This window comes from Ranitomeya imitator, chromosome 10, assembly GCF_032444005.1.
Source record: "Ranitomeya imitator isolate aRanImi1 chromosome 10, aRanImi1.pri, whole genome shotgun sequence".
NCBI lineage: Eukaryota > Metazoa > Chordata > Amphibia > Anura > Dendrobatidae > Ranitomeya > Ranitomeya imitator.
In genome coordinates, this window is record NC_091291.1 from 21302482 (window position 1) to 21324381 (window position 21900).

Genomic DNA, 21900 nt, shown 5'->3' on the forward strand with positions numbered 1-21900 from the left:
AGAATATAACTACTATAATACTGCCCCTATGTACAAGAATATAACTACTATAATACTGCCCCTATATACAAGAATATAACTACTATAATACTGCCCCTATGTACAAGAATATAACTACTATAATACTGCCCCCTATGTACAAGAATATAACTACTATAATACTGCCCCTATGTACAAGAATATAACTACTAAAATACTGCCCCCTATGTACAAGAATATAACAAGTATAATGCTGCCCCTATGTACAAGAATATAACTAATATAATACTGCTGCTATGTACAAGAATATAACTACTATAATACTGCCCCTATGTACAAGAATATGACTACTATAATACTGCTCCTATGTGCAAGAATATAACTACTATAATACTGCCCCTATGTACAGGAATATAACTACTATAATAATGCTCCTATGTAAAAGAATATAACTACTATAATACTGCCTCCTATGTACAAGAATATAACTACTATAATACTGCCCCTATGTACAGGAATATAACTACTATAATAATGTTCCTATGTAAAAGAATATAACTACTATAATACTGCCTCCTATGTACAAGAATATAACTACTATAATACTGTCCCCTATGTACAAGAATATAACTACTATAATACTGCCCCATGTAAAAGTATATAACTACTATAATACTGTCCCTATGTACAAGAAAATAACTAGTATAATGCTGCCCCTATGTACAAGAATATAACTACTATAATACTGCTCCTATGTACAAGAATATAACTACTATAATACTGCCCCTATGTACAGGAATATAACTACTATAATAATGCTCCTATGTAAAAGAATATAACTACTATAATACTGCCTCCTATGTACAAGAATATAACTACTATAATACTGCTCCTATGTACAAGAATATAACTATTATAATATTGCTCCTATGTAAAAGAATATGACTACTATAATACTGCTCCTATGTACAAGAATATAACTACTATAATACTGCCCCTATGTACAAGAATATAACTACTATAATACTGCCCCTATGTACAAGAATATAACTACTATAATACTGCCCCTATGTACAAGAATATAACTACTATAATACTGCCCCTATGTACAAGAATATAACTACTATAATACTGCCCCTATGTACAAGAATATGACTACTATAATACTGCCCCTATGTACAAGAATATAACTACTATAATACTGCCCCTATGTACAAGAATATAACTACTATAATACTGATCCTATGTACAAGAATATAACTACTATAATACTGCCCCCTATGTACAAGAATATAACTACTATATTACTGCCTCCTATGTACAAGAATATAACTACTATATTACTGCCCCTATGTACAAGAATATAACTACTATAATACTGCCTCTATGTACAAGAATATAACTACAATAATACTGCTCCTATGTACAAGAATATAACTACTATAATACTGCCCCTATGTACAGGAATATAACTACTATAATACTGCTCCTATGTACAAGAATATAACTACTATAATACTGCTCCTATGTACAAGAATATAACTACTATAATACTGCCCCTATATACAAGAATATAACTACTGTAATACTTCTCCTATGTACAAGAATATAACTACTATAATACTGCTCCCTATGTACAAGAATATAACTACTATAATACTGCCCCTATATACAAGAATATAACTACTATAATACTTCTCCTATGTACAAGAATATAACTACTATAATACTGCTCCTATGTACAAGAATATAACTACTATAATACTGCTCCTATGTACAAGAATATAACTACTATAATACTGCTCCTATGCACAAGAATATAACTACTATAATACTGCTTCTATGTACAAGAATATAACTACTATAATACTGCTCCTATGCACAAGGATATAACTACTAAAATACTGCTGCTATGTACAAGAATATAACTACTATAATACTGCTCCTAAGTACAAGAATATAACTACTATAATACTGCCCTTATGTACAAGAATATAACTACTATAATACTGCCCCTATGTACAAGAATATAACTACTATAATACTGCCCCTATATACAAGAATATAACTACTATAATACTGCCCCTATGTACAAGAATATAACTACTATAATACTGCCCCCTATGTACAAGAATATAACTACTATAATACTGCCCCTATGTACAAGAATATAACTACTAAAATACTGCCCCCTATGTACAAGAATATAACAAGTATAATGCTGCCCCTATGTACAAGAATATAACTAATATAATACTGCTGCTATGTACAAGAATATAACTACTATAATACTGCCCCTATGTACAAGAATATAACTACTATAATACTGCTCCTATGTGCAAGAATATAACTACTATAATACTGCCCCTATGTACAGGAATATAACTACTATAATAATGCTCCTATGTAAAAGAATATAACTACTATAATACTGCCTCCTATGTACAAGAATATAACTACTATAATACTGCCCCTATGTACAGGAATATAACTACTATAATAATGTTCCTATGTAAAAGAATATAACTACTATAATACTGCCTCCTATGTACAAGAATATAACTACTATAATACTGTCCCCTATGTACAAGAATATAACTACTATAATACTGCCCATGTAAAAGTATATAACTACTATAATACTGTCCCTATGTACAAGAAAATAACTAGTATAATGCTGCCCCTATGTACAAGAATATAACTACTATAATACTGCTCCTATGTACAAGAATATAACTACTATAATACTGCCCCTATGTACAGGAATATAACTACTATAATACTGCCCCTATGTACAAGAATATAACTACTATAATACTGATCCTATGTACAAGAATATAACTACTATAATACTGCCCCCTATGTACAAGAATATAACTACTATATTACTGCCTCCTATGTACAAGAATATAACTACTATATTACTGCCCCTATGTACAAGAATATAACTACTATAATACTGCCTCTATGTACAAGAATATAACTACAATAATACTGCTCCTATGTACAAGAATATAACTACTATAATACTGCCCCTATGTACAGGAATATAACTACTATAATACTGCTCCTATGTAAAAGAATATAACTACTATAATACTGCCTCCTATGTACAAGAATATAACTATTATAATACTGCCCCCTATGTACAAGAATATAACTACTATATTACTGCCCCTATGTACAAGAATGTAACTACTATAATACTGCACCTATGTACAAGAATATAACTACTATAATACTGCCTCTATGTACAAGAATATAACTACTATAATACTGCCTCTATGTACAAGAATATAACTACTATAATATTGCTCCTATGTACAAGAATATAACTACTATAATACTGCCCTCTATGTACAAGAATATAACTACAATAATACTGCTCCTATGTACAAGAATATAACTACTATAATACTGCCCCTATGTACAGGAATATAACTACTATAATAATGCTCCTATGTACAGGAATATAACTACTATAATAATGCTCCTATGTAAAAGAATATAACTACTATAATACTGCCTCCTATGTACAAGAATATAACTATTATAATACTGCCCCCTATGTACAAGAATATAACTACTATATTACTGCCCCTATGTACAAGAATGTAACTACTATAATACTGCACCTATGTACAAGAATATAACTACTATAATACTGTCCCCTATGTACAAGAATATAACTACTATAATACTGCCCCTATGTACAAGAATATAACTACTATAATACTGCCCCTATGTACAAGAATATAACTACTATAATACTGCCCCTATGTACAAGAATATAACTACTATAATACTGCTCCTATGTACAAGAATATAACTACTATAATACAGCCCCTTTGTACAAGAATATAACTACTATAATACTGCCTCTATGTACAAGAATATAACTACTATAATACTGCTCCTATGTACAAGAATATAACTACTATATTACTGCCCCTATGTACAAGAATGTAACTACTATAATACTGCCCCTATGTACAGGAATATAACTACTATAATAATGCTCCTATGTAAAAGAATATAACTACTATAATACTGCCTCCTATGTACAAGAATATAACTACTATAATACTGCCCCTATGTACAGGAATATAACTACTATAATAATGCTCCGATGTAAAAGAATATAACTACTATAATACTGCCTCCTATGTACAAGAATATAACTACTATAATACTGCCCCCTATGTACGAGAATATAACTACTATATTACTGCCCCTATGTACAAGAATGTAACTACTATAATACTGCTCCTATGTACAAGAATATAACTACTATAATACTGCCCCTATGTACAAGAATATAACTACTATAATACTGCCCCTATGTACAAGAATATAACTACAATAATACTGCCCCTATGTACAAGAATATAACTACTATAATACTGCCCCTATGTACAAGAATATAACTACTATAATACTGATCCTATGTACAAGAATATAACTACTATAATACTGCCCCTATGTACAAGAATATAACTACTATAATACTGCCCCCTATGTACAAGAATATAACAACTATAATACTGCCCCTATGTACAAGAATATAACTACTATAATACTGCCCCCTATGTACAAGAATATAACAACTATAATACTGCCCCTATGTACAAGAATATAACTACTATAATACTGCTCCTATGTACAAGAATATAACTACTATAATACTGCCCCTATGTACAAGAATATAACTACTATAATACTGCCTCTATGTACAAGAATATAACTACAATAATACTGCTCCTATGTACAAGAATATAACTACTATAATACTGCCCCTATGTACAGGAATATAACTACTATAATACTGCTCCTATGTAAAAGAATATAACTACTATAATACTGCCTCCTATGTACAAGAATATAACTATTATAATACTGCCCCCTATGTACAAGAATATAACTACTATATTACTGCCCCTATGTACAAGAATGTAACTACTATAATACTGCACCTATGTACAAGAATATAACTACTATAATACTGCCTCTATGTACAAGAATATAACTACTATAATACTGCCTCTATGTACAAGAATATAACTACTATAATATTGCTCCTATGTACAAGAATATAACTACTATAATACTGCCCTCTATGTACAAGAATATAACTACAATAATACTGCTCCTATGTACAAGAATATAACTACTATAATACTGCCCCTATGTACAGGAATATAACTACTATAATAATGCTCCTATGTACAGGAATATAACTACTATAATAATGCTCCTATGTAAAAGAATATAACTACTATAATACTGCCTCCTATGTACAAGAATATAACTATTATAATACTGCCCCCTATGTACAAGAATATAACTACTATATTACTGCCCCTATGTACAAGAATGTAACTACTATAATACTGCACCTATGTACAAGAATATAACTACTATAATACTGTCCCCTATGTACAAGAATATAACTACTATAATACTGCCCCTATGTACAAGAATATAACTACTATAATACTGCCCCTATGTACAAGAATATAACTACTATAATACTGCCCCTATGTACAAGAATATAACTACTATAATACTGCTCCTATGTACAAGAATATAACTACTATAATACAGCCCCTTTGTACAAGAATATAACTACTATAATACTGCCTCTATGTACAAGAATATAACTACTATAATACTGCTCCTATGTACAAGAATATAACTACTATATTACTGCCCCTATGTACAAGAATGTAACTACTATAATACTGCCCCTATGTACAGGAATATAACTACTATAATAATGCTCCTATGTAAAAGAATATAACTACTATAATACTGCCTCCTATGTACAAGAATATAACTACTATAATACTGCCCCTATGTACAGGAATATAACTACTATAATAATGCTCCGATGTAAAAGAATATAACTACTATAATACTGCCTCCTATGTACAAGAATATAACTACTATAATACTGCCCCCTATGTACGAGAATATAACTACTATATTACTGCCCCTATGTACAAGAATGTAACTACTATAATACTGCTCCTATGTACAAGAATATAACTACTATAATACTGCCCCTATGTACAAGAATATAACTACTATAATACTGCCCCTATGTACAAGAATATAACTACAATAATACTGCCCCTATGTACAAGAATATAACTACTATAATACTGCCCCTATGTACAAGAATATAACTACTATAATACTGATCCTATGTACAAGAATATAACTACTATAATACTGCCCCTATGTACAAGAATATAACTACTATAATACTGCCCCCTATGTACAAGAATATAACAACTATAATACTGCCCCTATGTACAAGAATATAACTACTATAATACTGCCCCCTATGTACAAGAATATAACAACTATAATACTGCCCCTATGTACAAGAATATAACTACTATAATACTGCTCCTATGTACAAGAATATAACTACTATAATACTGCCCCTATGTACAAGAATATAACTACTATAATACTGCCCCCTATGTACAAGAATATAACTACTATAATACTGCCCCCTATGTACAAGAATATAACTACTATAATACTGCCCCCTATGTACAAGAATATAACTAGTATAATACTGCTCCTATGTACAAGAATATAACTACTATAATACTGATCCTATGTACAAGAATATAACTACTACTAGCTATTGAACCCGTTCTACGCCCGGGTGGCGAGCATTTATACAGGTCCTTCTCAAAAAATTTGCATATAGTGTTAAATTTCATTATTTACCATAATGTAATGATTACAATTAGACTTTCATATATTATAGATTCATTATCCACCAACTGAAATTTGTCAGGTCTTTTATTGTTTTAATACTGATGATTTTGGCATACAACTCCTGATAACCCAAAAAACCTGTCTCAATAAATTAGCATATCAAGAAAAGGTTCTCTAAACGACCTATTACCCTAATCTTCTGAATCAACTAATTAACTCTGAACACATGCAAAAGATACCTGAGGCTTTTATAAACTCCCTGCCTGGTTCATTACTCAAAACCCCCATCATGGGTAAGACTAGCGACCTGACAGATGTCAAGAAGGCCATCATTGACACCCTCAAGCAAGAGGGTAAGACCCAGAAAGAAATTTCTCAACAAATAGGCTGTTCCCAGAGTGCGGTATCAAGGCACCTCAATGGTAAGTCTGTTGGAAGGAAACAATGTGGCAGAAAACGCTGTACAACGAGAAGAGGAGACCGGACCCTGAGGAAGATTGTGGAGAAGGACCGATTCCAGACCTTGGGGAACCTGAGGAAGCAGTGGACTGAGTCTGGTGTGGAAACATCCAGAGCCACCGTGCACAGGCGTGTGCAGGAAATGGGCTACAGGTGCCGCATTCCCCAGGTAAAGCCACTTTTGAACCATAAACAGCGGCAGAGGCGCCTGACCTGGGCTACAGAGAAGCAGCACTGGACTGTTGCTAAGTGGTCCCAAGTACTTTTTTCTGATGAAAGCAAATTTGGCATGTCATTCGGAAATCAAGGTGCCAGAGTCTGGAGGAAGACTGGGGAGAAGGAAATGCCAAAATGCCTGAAGTCCAGTGTCAAGTACCCACAGTCAGTGATGGTGTGGGGTGCCATGTCAGCTGCTGGTGTTGGTCCACTGTGTTTCATCAAGGGCAGGGTCAATGCAGCTAGCTATCAGGAGATTTTGGAGCACTTCATGCTTCCATCGGCTGAAATTCTTTATGGAGATGAAGATTTCATTTTTCAGCACGACCTGGCACCTGCTCACAGTGCCAAAACCACTGGTAAATGGTTTACTGACCATGGTATTACTGTGCTCAATTGGCCTGCCAACTCTCCTGACCTGAACCCCATAGAGAATCTGTGGGATATTGTGAAGAGAAAGTTGAGAGACGCAAGACCCAACACTCTGGATGAGCTTAAGGCCGCTATTGAAGCATCCTGGGCCTCCATAACATCTCAGCAGTGTCACAGGCTGATTGCCTCCATGCCACGCCGCATTGAAGCAGTCATTTCTGCCAAAGGATTCCCCACCAAGTATTGAGTGCATAACTGAACATTATTATTTGTTGGTTTTTTTGTTTGTTATTAAAAAACACTTTTATTTGATTGGATGGGTGAAATATGCTAATTTATTGAGACAGGTTTTTTGGGTTATCAGGAGTTGTATGCCAAAATCATCAGTATTAAAACAATAAAAGACCTGACAAATTTCAGTTGGTGGATAATGAATCTATAATATATGAAAGTTTAATTGTAATCATTACATTATGGTAAATAATGAAATTTAACACTATATGCTAATTTTTTGAGAAGGACCTGTATTGGTATATTGTCTCCATCCTGGTATGTGCTGCTCCATCCTGCGTCCCCATCCTGTCATGCGCTGCTCCATCCTGCATCCCCATCCTGTCATGTGCTGCTCCATCCTGCGTCCCCATCCTGTCATGCGCTGCTCCATCCTGCGTCCCCATCCTGTCATGTGCTGCTCCATCCTGCGTTCCCCTTCCTGTCATGCGCTGCTCCCATCCTGCGTCCCCATCCTGTCATGCGCTGCTCCCATCCTGCGTCCCCATCCTGTGATGCGTTGCTCCCATCCTGTGATGCGCTGCTCCCATCCTGCGTCCCCATCCTGTCATGTGCTGCTCCATCCTGCGTCCCCATCCTGTCATGCGCTGCTCCATCATGCGTCCCCATCCTGTCATGCGCTGCTCCATCCTGCGTCCCCATCCTTATGTGCTGCTGCATCCTGCGTCCCCATCCTTATGTGCTGCTGCATCCTGCGTCCCCATCCTTATGTGCTGCTCCATCCTGCGTCCCCATCCTTATGTGCTGCTCCCATCCTGCGTCCCCATCCTTATGTGCTGCTCCATCCTGCGTTCCCATCCTTATGTGCTGCTGCATCCTGCGTCCCCATCCTTATGTGCTGCTGCATCCTGCGTCCCCATCTTTATGTGCTGCTGCATCCTGCGTCCCCATCCTTATGTGCTGCTCCATCCTGCGTCCCCATCCTTATGTGCTGCTCCATCCTGCGTCCCCATCCTTATGTACTGCTGCATCCTGCGTCCCCATCCTTATGTGCTGCTGCATCCTGCGTCCCCATCCTTATGTTCATGCTGCATCCTGCGTCCCCATCCTTATGTGCTGCTGCATCCTGCGTCCCCATCCTTATGTTCATGCTGTATCCTGCATCCCCATCCTTATGTTCATGCTGCATCCTGCGTCCCCATCCTTATGTTCATGCTGCATCCTGCGTCCCCATCCTTATGTGCTGCTCCATCCTGCGTCCCCATCCTTATGTGCTGCTCCATCCTGCGTCCCCATCCTTATGTGCTGCTCCCATCCTGCGTCCCCATCCTTATGTGCTGCTCCATCCTGCGTCCCCATCCTGTTATGTGCTGCTCCATCCTGCGTCCCCATCCTTATGTGCTGCTCCCATCCTGCGTCCCCATCCTTATGTGCTGCTCCATCCTGCGTCCCCATCCTGTTATGTGCTGCTCCATCCTGCGTCCCCATCCTTATGTGCTGCTCCATCCTGCGTCCCCATCCTTATGTGCTGCTCCATCCTGCGTCCCCATCCTTATGTGCTGCTCCATCCTGCGTCCCCATCCTTATGTGCTGCTGCATCCTGCGTCCCCATACTGTTATGTGCTGCTCCATCCTGCGTCCCCATCCTTATGTGCTGCTCCATCCTGTGTCCCCATCCTTATGTGCTGCTTCATCCTGCGTCCCCATCCTTATGTGCTGCTCCATCCTGCGTCCCCATCCTTATGTGCTGCTCCATCCTGCGTCCCCATCCTTATGTGCTGCTCCATCCTGCGTCCCCATCCTTATGTGCTGCTGCATCCTGCGTCCCCATCCTTATGTGCTGCTCCATCCTGCGTCCCCATCCTTATGTGCTGCTCCATCCTGCGTCCCCATACTGTTATGTGCTGCTCCATCCTGCGTCCCCATCCTTATGTGCTGCTCCATCCTGCGTCCCCATCCTTATGTGCTGCTCCATCCTGCGTCCCCATACTGTTATGTGCTGCTCCATCCTGCGTCCCCATCCTTATGTGCTGCTCCATCCTGCGTCCCCATACTGTTATGTGCTGCTCCTTCCTGCATCCCCATCCTTATGTGCTGCTGCATCCTGCGTCCCCATCCTTATGTGCTGCTCCATCCTGCGTCCCCATCCTTATGTGCTGCTCCATTCTGCGTCCCCATCCTTATGTGCTGCTCCATCCTGCGTCCCCATCCTTATGTGCTGCTTCATCCTGCGTCCCCATCCTTATGTGCTGCTGCATCCTGCGTCCCCATCCTTATGTGCTGCTCCATCCTGCGTCCCCATCCTTATGTGCTGCTCCATCCTGCGTCCCCATACTGTTATGTGCTGCTCCATCCTGCGTCCCCATCCTTATGTGCTGCTCCATCCTGCGTCCCCATCCTTATGTGCTGCTCCATCCTGCATCCCCATCCTATCATGTGCTGCTCCATCCTGCGTCCCCATCCTTATGTGCTGCTGCATCCTGCGTCCCCATCCTTATGTGCTGCTCCATCCTGCGTCCCCATCCTTATGTGCTGCTCCATCCTGCATCCCCATCCTTATGTGCTGCTCCATCCTGCGTCCCCATACTGTTATGTGCTGCTCCATCCTGCGTCCCCATCCTTATGTGCTGCTCCATCCTGCGTCCCCATACTGTTATGTGCTGCTCCATCCTGCGTCGCCATCCTTATGTGCTGCTGCATCCTGCGTCCCCATCCTTATGTGCTGCTCCATCCTGCATCCCCATCCTTATGTGCTGCTCCATCCTGCGTCCCCATACTGTTATGTGCTGCTCCATCCTGCGTCGCCATCCTTATGTGCTGCTGCATCCTGCGTCCCCATCCTTATGTGCTGCTCCATCCTGCGTCCCCATACTGTTATGTGCTGCTCCATCCTGCGTCCCCATCCTTATGTGCTGCTCCATCCTGCGTCCCCATACTGTTATGTGCTGCTCCTTCCTGCATCCCCATCCTTATGTGCTGCTGCATCCTGCGTCCCCATCCTTATGTGCTGCTCCATCCTGCGTCCCCATCCTTATGTGCTGCTCCATTCTGCGTCCCCATCCTTATGTGCTGCTCCATCCTGCGTCCCCATCCTTATGTGCTGCTTCATCCTGCGTCCCCATCCTTATGTGCTGCTGCATCCTGCGTCCCCATCCTTATGTGCTGCTCCATCCTGCGTCCCCATCCTTATGTGCTGCTCCATCCTGCGTCCCCATACTGTTATGTGCTGCTCCATCCTGCGTCCCCATCCTTATGTGCTGCTCCATCCTGCGTCCCCATCCTTATGTGCTGCTCCATCCTGCGTCCCCATCCTATCATGTGCTGCTCCATCCTGCGTCCCCATCCTTATGTGCTGCTGCATCCTGCGTCCCCATCCTTATGTGCTGCTCCATCCTGCGTCCCCATCCTTATGTGCTGCTCCATCCTGCATCCCCATCCTTATGTGCTGCTCCATCCTGCGTCCCCATACTGTTATGTGCTGCTCCATCCTGCGTCCCCATCCTTATGTGCTGCTCCATCCTGCGTCCCCATACTGTTATGTGCTGCTCCATCCTGCGTCGCCATCCTTATGTGCTGCTGCATCCTGCGTCCCCATCCTTATGTGCTGCTCCATCCTGCATCCCCATCCTTATGTGCTGCTCCATCCTGCGTCCCCATACTGTTATGTGCTGCTCCATCCTGCGTCGCCATCCTTATGTGCTGCTGCATCCTGCGTCCCCATCCTTATGTGCTGCTCCATCCTGCATCCCCATCCTTATGTGCTGCTCCATCCTGCGTCCCCATACTGTTATGTGCTGCTCCATCCTGCGTCGCCATCCTTATGTGCTGCTCCATCCTGCGTCCCCATACTGTTATGTGCTGCTCCATCCTGCGTCGCCATCCTTATGTGCTGCTCCATCCTGCGTCCCCATACTGCCTCTGACCCGCTCGGCGCCGAGTGCTGGGGGGCCTGAGCAGGCGGGGACATCGGTGCGCTGTGGGGGTCAGGTGCCGGTATCGCCGCCAGCTCAGGCCCCCCCAGCATTTACTATATTCACCTGTCCCCGTTCCATCGCTGAGCGGCGCCATCTTCCCGGTCTCCTGGCTGTGACTGTTCAGTCAGAGGGCGGCGCCGGCGCGCATTAAGCGCGTCATCGCGCCCTCTGAACTGAAGGTCACAGGCCAAAGACCGGGAAGATGGCGCCGCTCAGCGATGGAACGGGGACAGGTGAATATAGGCCGATACTCACCCTCCTGGCGGTCCCTGCTTCTGCGGTGGAGATCGCAGTGTGCGTTCAGTGTGAACGCACACCGCGATCTCCCGGGAGCGTCGCTCTGTGAGGCCCAGACTGCGCCGGCGCTTGCGCAGTCTATAAAGGCTTCGGACAGAGTGACGCTCCCAGCGTTATATTATAGATAATACTGCCCCCTATGTACAAGAATATAACTACTATATTACTGCCCCTATGTACAAGAATGTAACTACTATAATACTGCCCCTATGTACAGGAATATAACTACTATAATAATGCTCCTATGTAAAAGAATATAACTACTATAATACTGCCTCCTATGTACAAGAATATAACTACTATAATACTGCCCCTATGTACAGGAATATAACTACTATAATAATGCTCCTATGTAAAAGAATATAACTACTATAATACTGCGTCCTATGTACAAGAATATAACTACTATAATACTGCCCCCTATGTACAAGAATATAACTACTATATTACTGCCCCTATGTACAAGAATGTAACTACTATAATACTGCACCTATGTACAAGAATATAACTACTATAATACTGCTCCTATGTACAAGAATATAACTATTATAATATTGCTCCTATGTAAAAGAATATAACTACTATAATACTGCTCCTATGTACAAGAATATAACTACTATAATACTGCTCCTATGTACAAGAATATAACTACTATAATACTGCCCCTATGTACAAGAATATAACTACTATAATACTGCTCCTATGTAAAAGAATATAACTACTATAATACTGCTCCTATGTAAAAGAATATAACTACTATAATACTGCCCCTATGTACAAGAATATAACTACTATAATACTGCCCCTATGTACAAGAATATAACTACTATAATACTGCCCCCTATGTACAAGAATATACAGTGGGGCAAAAAAGTATTTAGTCAGTCAGCAATAGTGCAAGTTCCACCACTTAAAAAGATGAGAGGCGTCTGTAATTTACATCATAGGTAGACCTCAACTATGGGAGACAAACTGAGAAAAAAAAATCCAGAAAATCACATTGTCTGTTTTTTTAACATTTTATTTGCATATTATGGTGGAAAATAAGTATTTGGTCAGAAACAAAATTTCATCTCAATACTTTGTAATATACCCTTTGTTGGCAATGACAGAGGTCAAACATTTTCTGTAAGTCTTCACAAGGTTGCCACACACTGTTGTTGGTATGTTGGCCCATTCCTCCATGCAGATCTCCTCTAGAGCAGTGATGTTTTTGGCTTTTCGCTTGGCAACACGGACTTTCAACTCTCTCCAAAGGTTTTCTATAGGGTTGAGATCTGGAGACTGGCTAGGCCACTCCAGGACCTTGAAATGCTTCTTACGAAGCCACTCCTTCGTTGCCCTGACGGTGTGCTTTGGATCATTGACATGTTGAAAGACCCAGCCACGTTTCATCTTCAATGCCCTTGCTGATGAAAGGAGGTTTGCACTCAAAATCTCACGATACATGGCCCCATTCATTCTTTCATGTACCCGGATCAGTCGTCCTGGCCCCTTTGCAGAGAAACAGCCCCAAAGCATGATGTTTCCACCACCATGCTTTACAGTAGGTATGGTGTTTGATGGATGCAACTCAGTATTCTTTTTCCTCCAAACACGACAAGTTGTGTTTCTACCAAACAGTTCCAGTTTGGTTTCATCAGACCATAGGACATTCTCCCAAAACTCCTCTGGATCATCCAAATGCTCTCTAGCAAACTTCAGACGGGCCCTGACATGTACTGGCTTAAGCAGTGGGACACATCTGGCACTGCAGGATCTGAGTCCATGGTGGCGTCGTGTGTTACTTATGGTAGGCCTTGTTACATTGGTCTCAGCTCTCTGCAGTTCATTCACTAGGTCCCCCTCGCGTGGTTCTGCGATTTTTGCTCACCGTTCTTGTGATCATTCTGACCCCACGGGGTGGGATTTTGCGTGGAGCCCCAGATCGAGGGAGATTATCAGTGGTCTTGTATGTCTTCCATTTTCTAATTATTGCTCCCACTGTTGATTTCTTCACTCCAAGCTGGTTGGCTATTGCAGATTCAGTCTTCCCAGCCTGGTGCAGGGCTACAATTTTGTTTCTGGTGTCCTTTGACAGCTCTTTGGTCTTCACCATAGTGGAGTTTGGAGTCAGACTGTTTGAGGGTGTGCACAGGTGTCTTTTTATACTGATAACAAGTTTAAACAGGTGCCATTACTACAGGTAATGAGTGGAGGAAAGAGGAGACTCTTAAAGAAGAAGTTACAGGTCTGTGAGAGCCAGAAATCTTGATTGTTTGTTTCTGACCAAATACTTATTTTCCACCATAATATGCAAAAAAAATGATAAAAAAACAGACAATGTGATTTTCTGGATTTTTTTTTCTCAGTTTGTCTCCCATAGTTGAGGTCTACCTATGATGTAAATTACAGACGCCTCTCATCTTTTTAAGTGGTGGAACTTGCACTATTGCTGACTGACTAAATACTTTTTTGCCCCACTGTAACTACTATAATACCGCCTCTATGTACAAGAATATAACTACTATAATACTGCTCCTATGTACAAGAATATAACTATTGCGCCCTTTCTATTCACACTGTATACTTCAGACTTTCAGTATAAATCTGAACTTTGCCATCTTCAAAAATTTTCGGATGACTCTGTGGTTGTGGGATGCATTAGGGGAGATCAGGGGGATGAGGAATATAGAAGGGTGGTGTCGAATTTCGTGGATTGGTGCAATGGTAACTATCTGCAGCTAAATGTTAAGAAAACCAAGGAGTTGGTGGCCAACTATAGCAGGATAAAGTTGGAATGCTTACCGATCACTATTGCTGGTCAGGAGGTAGAGCAGGTGGAGAGTTACAAATATTTGGGGGTCCATTTGGATAGCAAACTGGACTGGAGATGCCACTCAGAGTTTGTCTACAAGAAGGGGATGAGCAGACTGTATTTCCTAAGGAAACTGAGGTCTTTTAATGTGTGTAGCAAAATGTTAGAAATGTTCTACCAATCTGTGGTGGCAAGTGCCATCTTTTTTGCAATCACGTGCTGGGGTAGTAGTGTGCGGGCCTCTGATGCTAATAAGCTGAATAAGATTATTAAGAAGGCAAGTTCTGCTGTGGGCTGTAATCTGGACTCTTTTGGGGAGGTAGTGGAGAAAAGAACTCTGAGAAAGTGTATGGCAATTATGAACAATAATGCACATCCATTATATGAGCTATTCATGAGACAGAAGAGCACCTTCAGCAACCGGCTAATACTTCTGAGGTGTAAGAAGGAAAAATATAGGAAATCGTTTGTGCCAACTGCCTTGGGAATGTACAACAATAACATTAGGGTTAAACCACCAAGGTGAATGTCTACTTATTTCTCTACATTTCAGTTCACTCGTTGTGTATGTCCTATTCTAATGTATAATGTTCTTCTGTCAACAAACTGTCATGTCAACTATGGAATTCCTTTATGATTTTTATGATTTAAGTTGTGCTGCTGTGATACCATAATTTCCCACGGGATCAATAAAGTGTATCGTATCGTATCGTATCGTATCGTATTATAATATTGCTCCTATGTAAAAGAATATAACTACTATAATACTGCTCCTATGTACAAGAATATAACTACTATAATACTGCCCCTATGTACAAGAATATAACTACTATAATACTGCCCCTATGTACAAGAATATAACTACTATAATACTGCTCCTATGTACAAGAATATAACTATTATAATATTGCTCCTATGTACAAGAATATAACTACTATAATACTGCCCCTATGTACAAGAATATAACTACTATAATACTGCTCCTATGTACAAGAATATAACTACTATAATACTGCCCCTATGTACAAGAATATAACTACTATAATACTGCTCCTATGTACAAGAATATAACTACTATAATACTGCCCCTATGTACAAGAATATAACTACTATAATACTGCCCCCTATGTACAAGAATATAACTACTATAATACCGCCTCTATGTACAAGAATATAACTACTATAATACTGCTCCTATGTACAAGAATATAACTATTATAATATTGCTCCTATGTAAAAGAATATAACTACTATAATACTGCTCCTATGTACAAGAATATAACTACTATAATACTGCCCCTATGTACAAGAATATAACTACTATAATACTGCCCCTATGTACAAGAATATAACTACTATAATACTGCTCCTATGTACAAGAATATAACTACTATAATACTGCCCCTATGTACAAGAATATAACTACTATAATACTGCTCCTATGTACAAGAATATAACTACTATAATACTGCTCCTATGTACAAGAATATAACTACTATAATACTGCCCCTATGTACAAGAATATAACTACTATAATACTGCTCCTATGTACAAGAATATAACTACTATAATACTGCTCCTATGTACAAGAATATAACTACTATAATACTGCCCCTATGTACAAGAATATAACTACTATAATACTGCTCCTATGTACAAGAATATAACTACTATAATACTGCCCCTATGTACAAGAATATAACTACTATAATACTGCCCCTATGTACAAGAATATAACTACTATAATACTGCCCCTATGTACAAGAATATAACTACTATAATACTGCTCCTATGTACAAGAATATAACTACTATAATACTGCCCCTATGTACAAGAATATAACTACTATAATACTGCTCCTATGTACAAGAATATAACTACTATAATACTGCCCCTATGTACAAGAATATAACTACTATAATACTGCCCCTATGTACAAGAATATAACTACTATAATACTGCCCCTATGTACAAGAATATAACTACTATAATACTGATCTTTTGTGTTAGGAGGATGAAGAGCCAACAGTGAAAATACTGACATGCAAACTTACATGATGAGCATCACACTTAGACTCGGAACTTCTGCTTTTATATATCAGCAGGTACTGTCAGGTCATAATGTAATCGGAGCAAAAATAAAACTTTTTACAGTGTTCTTGAGAGCACAAGGAGGAAGCATATCGATACATGGACCTAAATGGATTGTAAGATTCAGAAGAAACACAGGTAACGAGATCTGGGATATTGGATGGTGTTTATTGTGTACTGTGCTCAGTAACTTTCAATTTACTGCACTGACTCATGCTCTGTATTACATTAAATTTAGTATTTACTATTTTTATGACATACAGGTGCATTTCACTAAGTTAGAATAACATCAAAAAGTGAATTCATTTCAGTACTACAACATAAAAAGTGAATCTCATATATTATATAGAGTCATTACACACAGAGTGATCTGTTTCATGTTTATTTCTGTTAATGTTGATGATTATGGCTTACAGCCAATGAAAACCCAAAAGTAATTATCTCAGTAAATTAGAATACTTTATAACACCAGTTTGAATAATTATTTTAAAATCAGAAATGTTGGCCTTTTAAAATGTATGTTCAGTAAGTGCACTCAATACTTGGTCGGGGCTCCTTTTGCATCAATTACTGCATCAATGCGTCGTGGCATGGAGGCGATCAGCCTGTGGTTCTGCTGAGGGGTTATGGAAGCCCAGGTTGCTTTGATAACATCCTTCAGCTCGTCTGCATTGTTGGGTCTGGTGTCTCATCTTCCTCTTGACAATACTCCTTAGATTCTCTATGGGGTTAAGGTCAGGTGAGTTTGCTGCCGATCAAGCCCAGTGATACTGTTGTTTGTATACCAGGTATTGGTACTTTTGGCAGTGTGGACAGGGGCCAAGTCCTGCTGGAGAATGATATTTCCATCTCCAAAAAGCTTGTCGGCAGAGGGAAGCATGAAGTGCTCTACAATGTCCTGGTAGATGGCTGTGCTGACTTTGGTCTTGATAAAACACAGTGGACCTACACTAGCAGATGACATGGCTCCCCAAACCATCACTGATTGTTGAGACTTCACACCAGACCTCCAGCAGCTTGGATTGTGGCCTCTCCACTCTTCTTCCAGAGTTTGGACCTTGATTTACAAATGAAATGCAACATTTACTTTCATCTGAACACAACACCTTGGACCACTGACAACAGTCCAGTTCTTTTCTCCTTGGCCCAGGTAAGACGCTTCTGGCGTTGTCTATTGGTCATGAGTGGCCGGACACAAGGAATGTGACACTTGTAGCCTATGTCCTGGATACGTCTGTGTGTGGTGGCTCTTGAAGCAATGACTCCAGCAGAAGTCCACTCCTTGTGAATCTACCCCAAATTTTTGAATGGACTTTTCGTAACAGTCCTTACCATGCTGCGGTTATCCCGGTTGCTTGTGCACCTTTTTCTACCACACTTTTTCCTTCCACTCAACTTTCCATTATTATGCTTGGATACAGCACTTTGTGAACAGCCAGCTTCTTTAGCAATGACCTTTTGTGTCTTCGCCTCCTTGTGGAGTGTGTCAGCGACTGCCTTCTGGACATCTGTCAGTCAGCAGTCTTCCCCATGATTGTGGAGCCTGCTGAAACAGACTGAGGGACCTTTATAAACGCTTTGGAAGGCTTTGCAGGTGTTTTTTGTTAATAATTCTAATTTACTGAGATAATGACTTTTGGGTTTTCATTGGCTGTAAGCCATAATCATCGACATTAACAGAAATAAACACGTGAAATAGATCACTCTGTGTGTAATGACTCTATATATTATATGAGTTTCACTTTTTGTATTGAAGATCTGAAATAAATTAACTTTTTGATGCTATTCTAGATTTGTGAGACACACCCTTATGTTTTTGAAACATTTTATGTGTCACTTGCTTTAGAAATGGACTTTTCATGGTTTTTTTTGCTTCACATGTTTATCTTTTCTTTTTAATCTAATTTAGACAGCACCATCTTTGTTCTTCATGCACCCAACTCCTTAAACCACTAATATTTTTTTGGGGATGTATTGTTTGGTTAGATTTTAGATAACACTGGGCAGCGATTGCTTGAGCCTAATGGAAATCTCCCGTTCAGGAGCAGGTTAAATAGGTTAAGGTCCAACCAGTAAACCCCCCCAGCAATCGTCTGTTTCAGCATATCATGTATCAAGTAAGTTTACAAAGTGTTTTTCTTTATCAAGTTACCAGTCTCCGCACAACCCATAACATTATTTTAAGGATTTTATTTAATATTAGAAGTTGAAATTGAGAGTTCCTCACTATAATACCCTACAGTACAACTGCATTGTTACATGAAGATGTGGGAAGTTTTGATCATTGATGTCCTGGTTCTGGGAATTGCACCAATTGCTAACACAAAGGGGCAAACGTTCTCAACTGAGCAGCACTACTCTCATCTGAGACTGATGACATTACATAAAATTTTTGTTGAGCCCACCTCCAGTCTTGGTGGAAGAAAGTGAAGGGTGCACCAACATCTGGACCACCATGGGTCAAACTTTTTTGTATACAGTTCATTACTGATTCACTTTCCCCTATTCATGACTAGGTACACTTTTTTTTTAATTAAATGTGATTTTAAGTGTTTTATGCGATGCTAGAACAAGCTGTGAGGCTGGGTAGTCAAGAAGTCCGGGGTCAAAAGCCAGGAGAAATCTCAACACTTACAATCTCGGCTGGTATCAGTGACGTTATTACTGGTCATCTGAGGAATGTTCTGTAGTGTGAATGAACTTAGCCAAATCATCAAGATCCACTGCTGGCAGCTACCTCTTGAAGCTCATCAAGAGAATGCCAAGAGTGTTCAAAGCAGTCATCAAAGCAAAAGGTGGCTACTTTGAAGAACCTAGAATATAAGACATAATTTCACTTGTTTCACACTTTTTTGTTAAGTATATAATTCCACATGTGTTAATTCATAGTTTTGATGCCTTCAGTGTGAATTTTCAATTTTCATAGTCATGAAAATACTGAAAAATCTTTAAATGAGAAGGTGTGTCCAAACTTTTTTGTCTGTACTGTATATGGTATAGTCTCCTCTGGTATGTCTGCATAATTACAGCTTATTCAATTCTGGTATATCTTTATGTGAGAGGTTAATTTTTTACTGGTAAATATTTTTGTAATTTTATTTTGTCACTGTTGGTATCTGTTGTAGAGATTCATGTTAGAATCAGCCCTTCCCAAATAATCATTTGCAGTTTGTAGGTAAACCTGGCAGTAACAGTTTTCCTTCAGCGCAGTGGCAAGTATTCAATTCCCCTGCAGCGCCTCCGCAGGAGAAATGAAGTATTACATGCCGGCCAATTAAATTAATTATTATCCATGTTCTGGGTCCTCCAATGGGAAAGACACTTTTGTGGCTGTTTTCTGTTTTGTTGATCCCTAAATCGACACCTTTGTACTTGTTACTTTGTGTACTGACCACCCATGGGAAATATTGAACAGGGCAGATGATTGGAGGAAACCTTTGTCTTTTAGGTATTGTTTTTATTCTATAATTCCTTTTTTTGTATAATGAGTTACATTTCTATATTTTGTTGCAGTGACGTTGTGCTCGAAGGAGCCGCAGTGAATCACGACTGATCAAGACTGGGTGCCAGGATGATGTTGGTCAGTCATGTCACGTATTGTTGGGTTCTTACCTTTCTGCTATTACAGATGTTTTCTTGTAAGTATTACATAAGCCAAGATATTATATATTGCTCCATTTATAATTCCGTTGTGTGTTTTCTGTTGAAATCCCCTACAATGTCTATATATCTAAAATAAACCTTATGTATGGGTAATTTGCACTTATCAATGCCACAGAACAAGTATAAATACATGAAATTGTTATACACCTTATCAGTTGAAAGGGTCATATTCCTGCACTTACATTTCCCCTTTCTCTGTCCCCGGGTTTCCAGTAAATGTTTGGAAAAGTTCTAAGTAAAAACAGTAAAAGAAAGAAAGGGAAGAGCGGCAGGAGGGAGATGCAGCCGAAGCTTCTCATCTAGTGGAGGCAGTCAACAGGGAACAATATGTAACCACAGCTATGATATCACACATAAAAGAGTGTGCCCATTCAGTAAATGCGGAGAGAGAAGATTTGCATTTATGGAAGGCAGCAAGAGGAAGGAGAAAATTAAAAAAATCTATTTTAAGTTTTATAACTCCTGCCAAGTTTCCTTGCTCCTTTTCTATCACAACCCCCTTGACCACGAGGTGGGAATGATAAACTTGACTCCAACGCCTGCAGTGGAAGGCTGTAGAGCAGGATGAAGTGGTGCAGTGGGTAAGGATCATAGGATGGCTCTCAAGTATCAAACAGGAAGCATCTGGATTTTGGGTGGACAACAAGGGCCTGCAACAGCCCCTAGGAAAAGCTTGAGGGCGAGGATATCAAATGGCAGGAAGAAGGGTTTTCTTGCAGGTGTCAAGTGTAGATGAACCATTTCCCAAGTCCATTTTTGGACTTTTGCACTCATAAATCCTGACTTTCTTAGAAACTTTTTTGGGGTTGACGCATGGCACAAATGGTAGAATTTCATGGAGTTTCATTTCCGCATGATAAGACGTAGCATTTGTAGAAGTTTGGCCACTCATAAAGCTCTGCCCATTATGCAGGGGGTGCAGTTATATCAGGACCCCAGTAACTTATCTGGCACCAAAGCGAGAAAAAATTACCTGAAAAAAAAAAAAAAAAAACACAATGTGGTCAAAATAGATACGTAGATGTTTTATCCCAGGACCTCTCTGGGAGCGCCCACAACTGAAGATTAATTGCCACCTTTTGT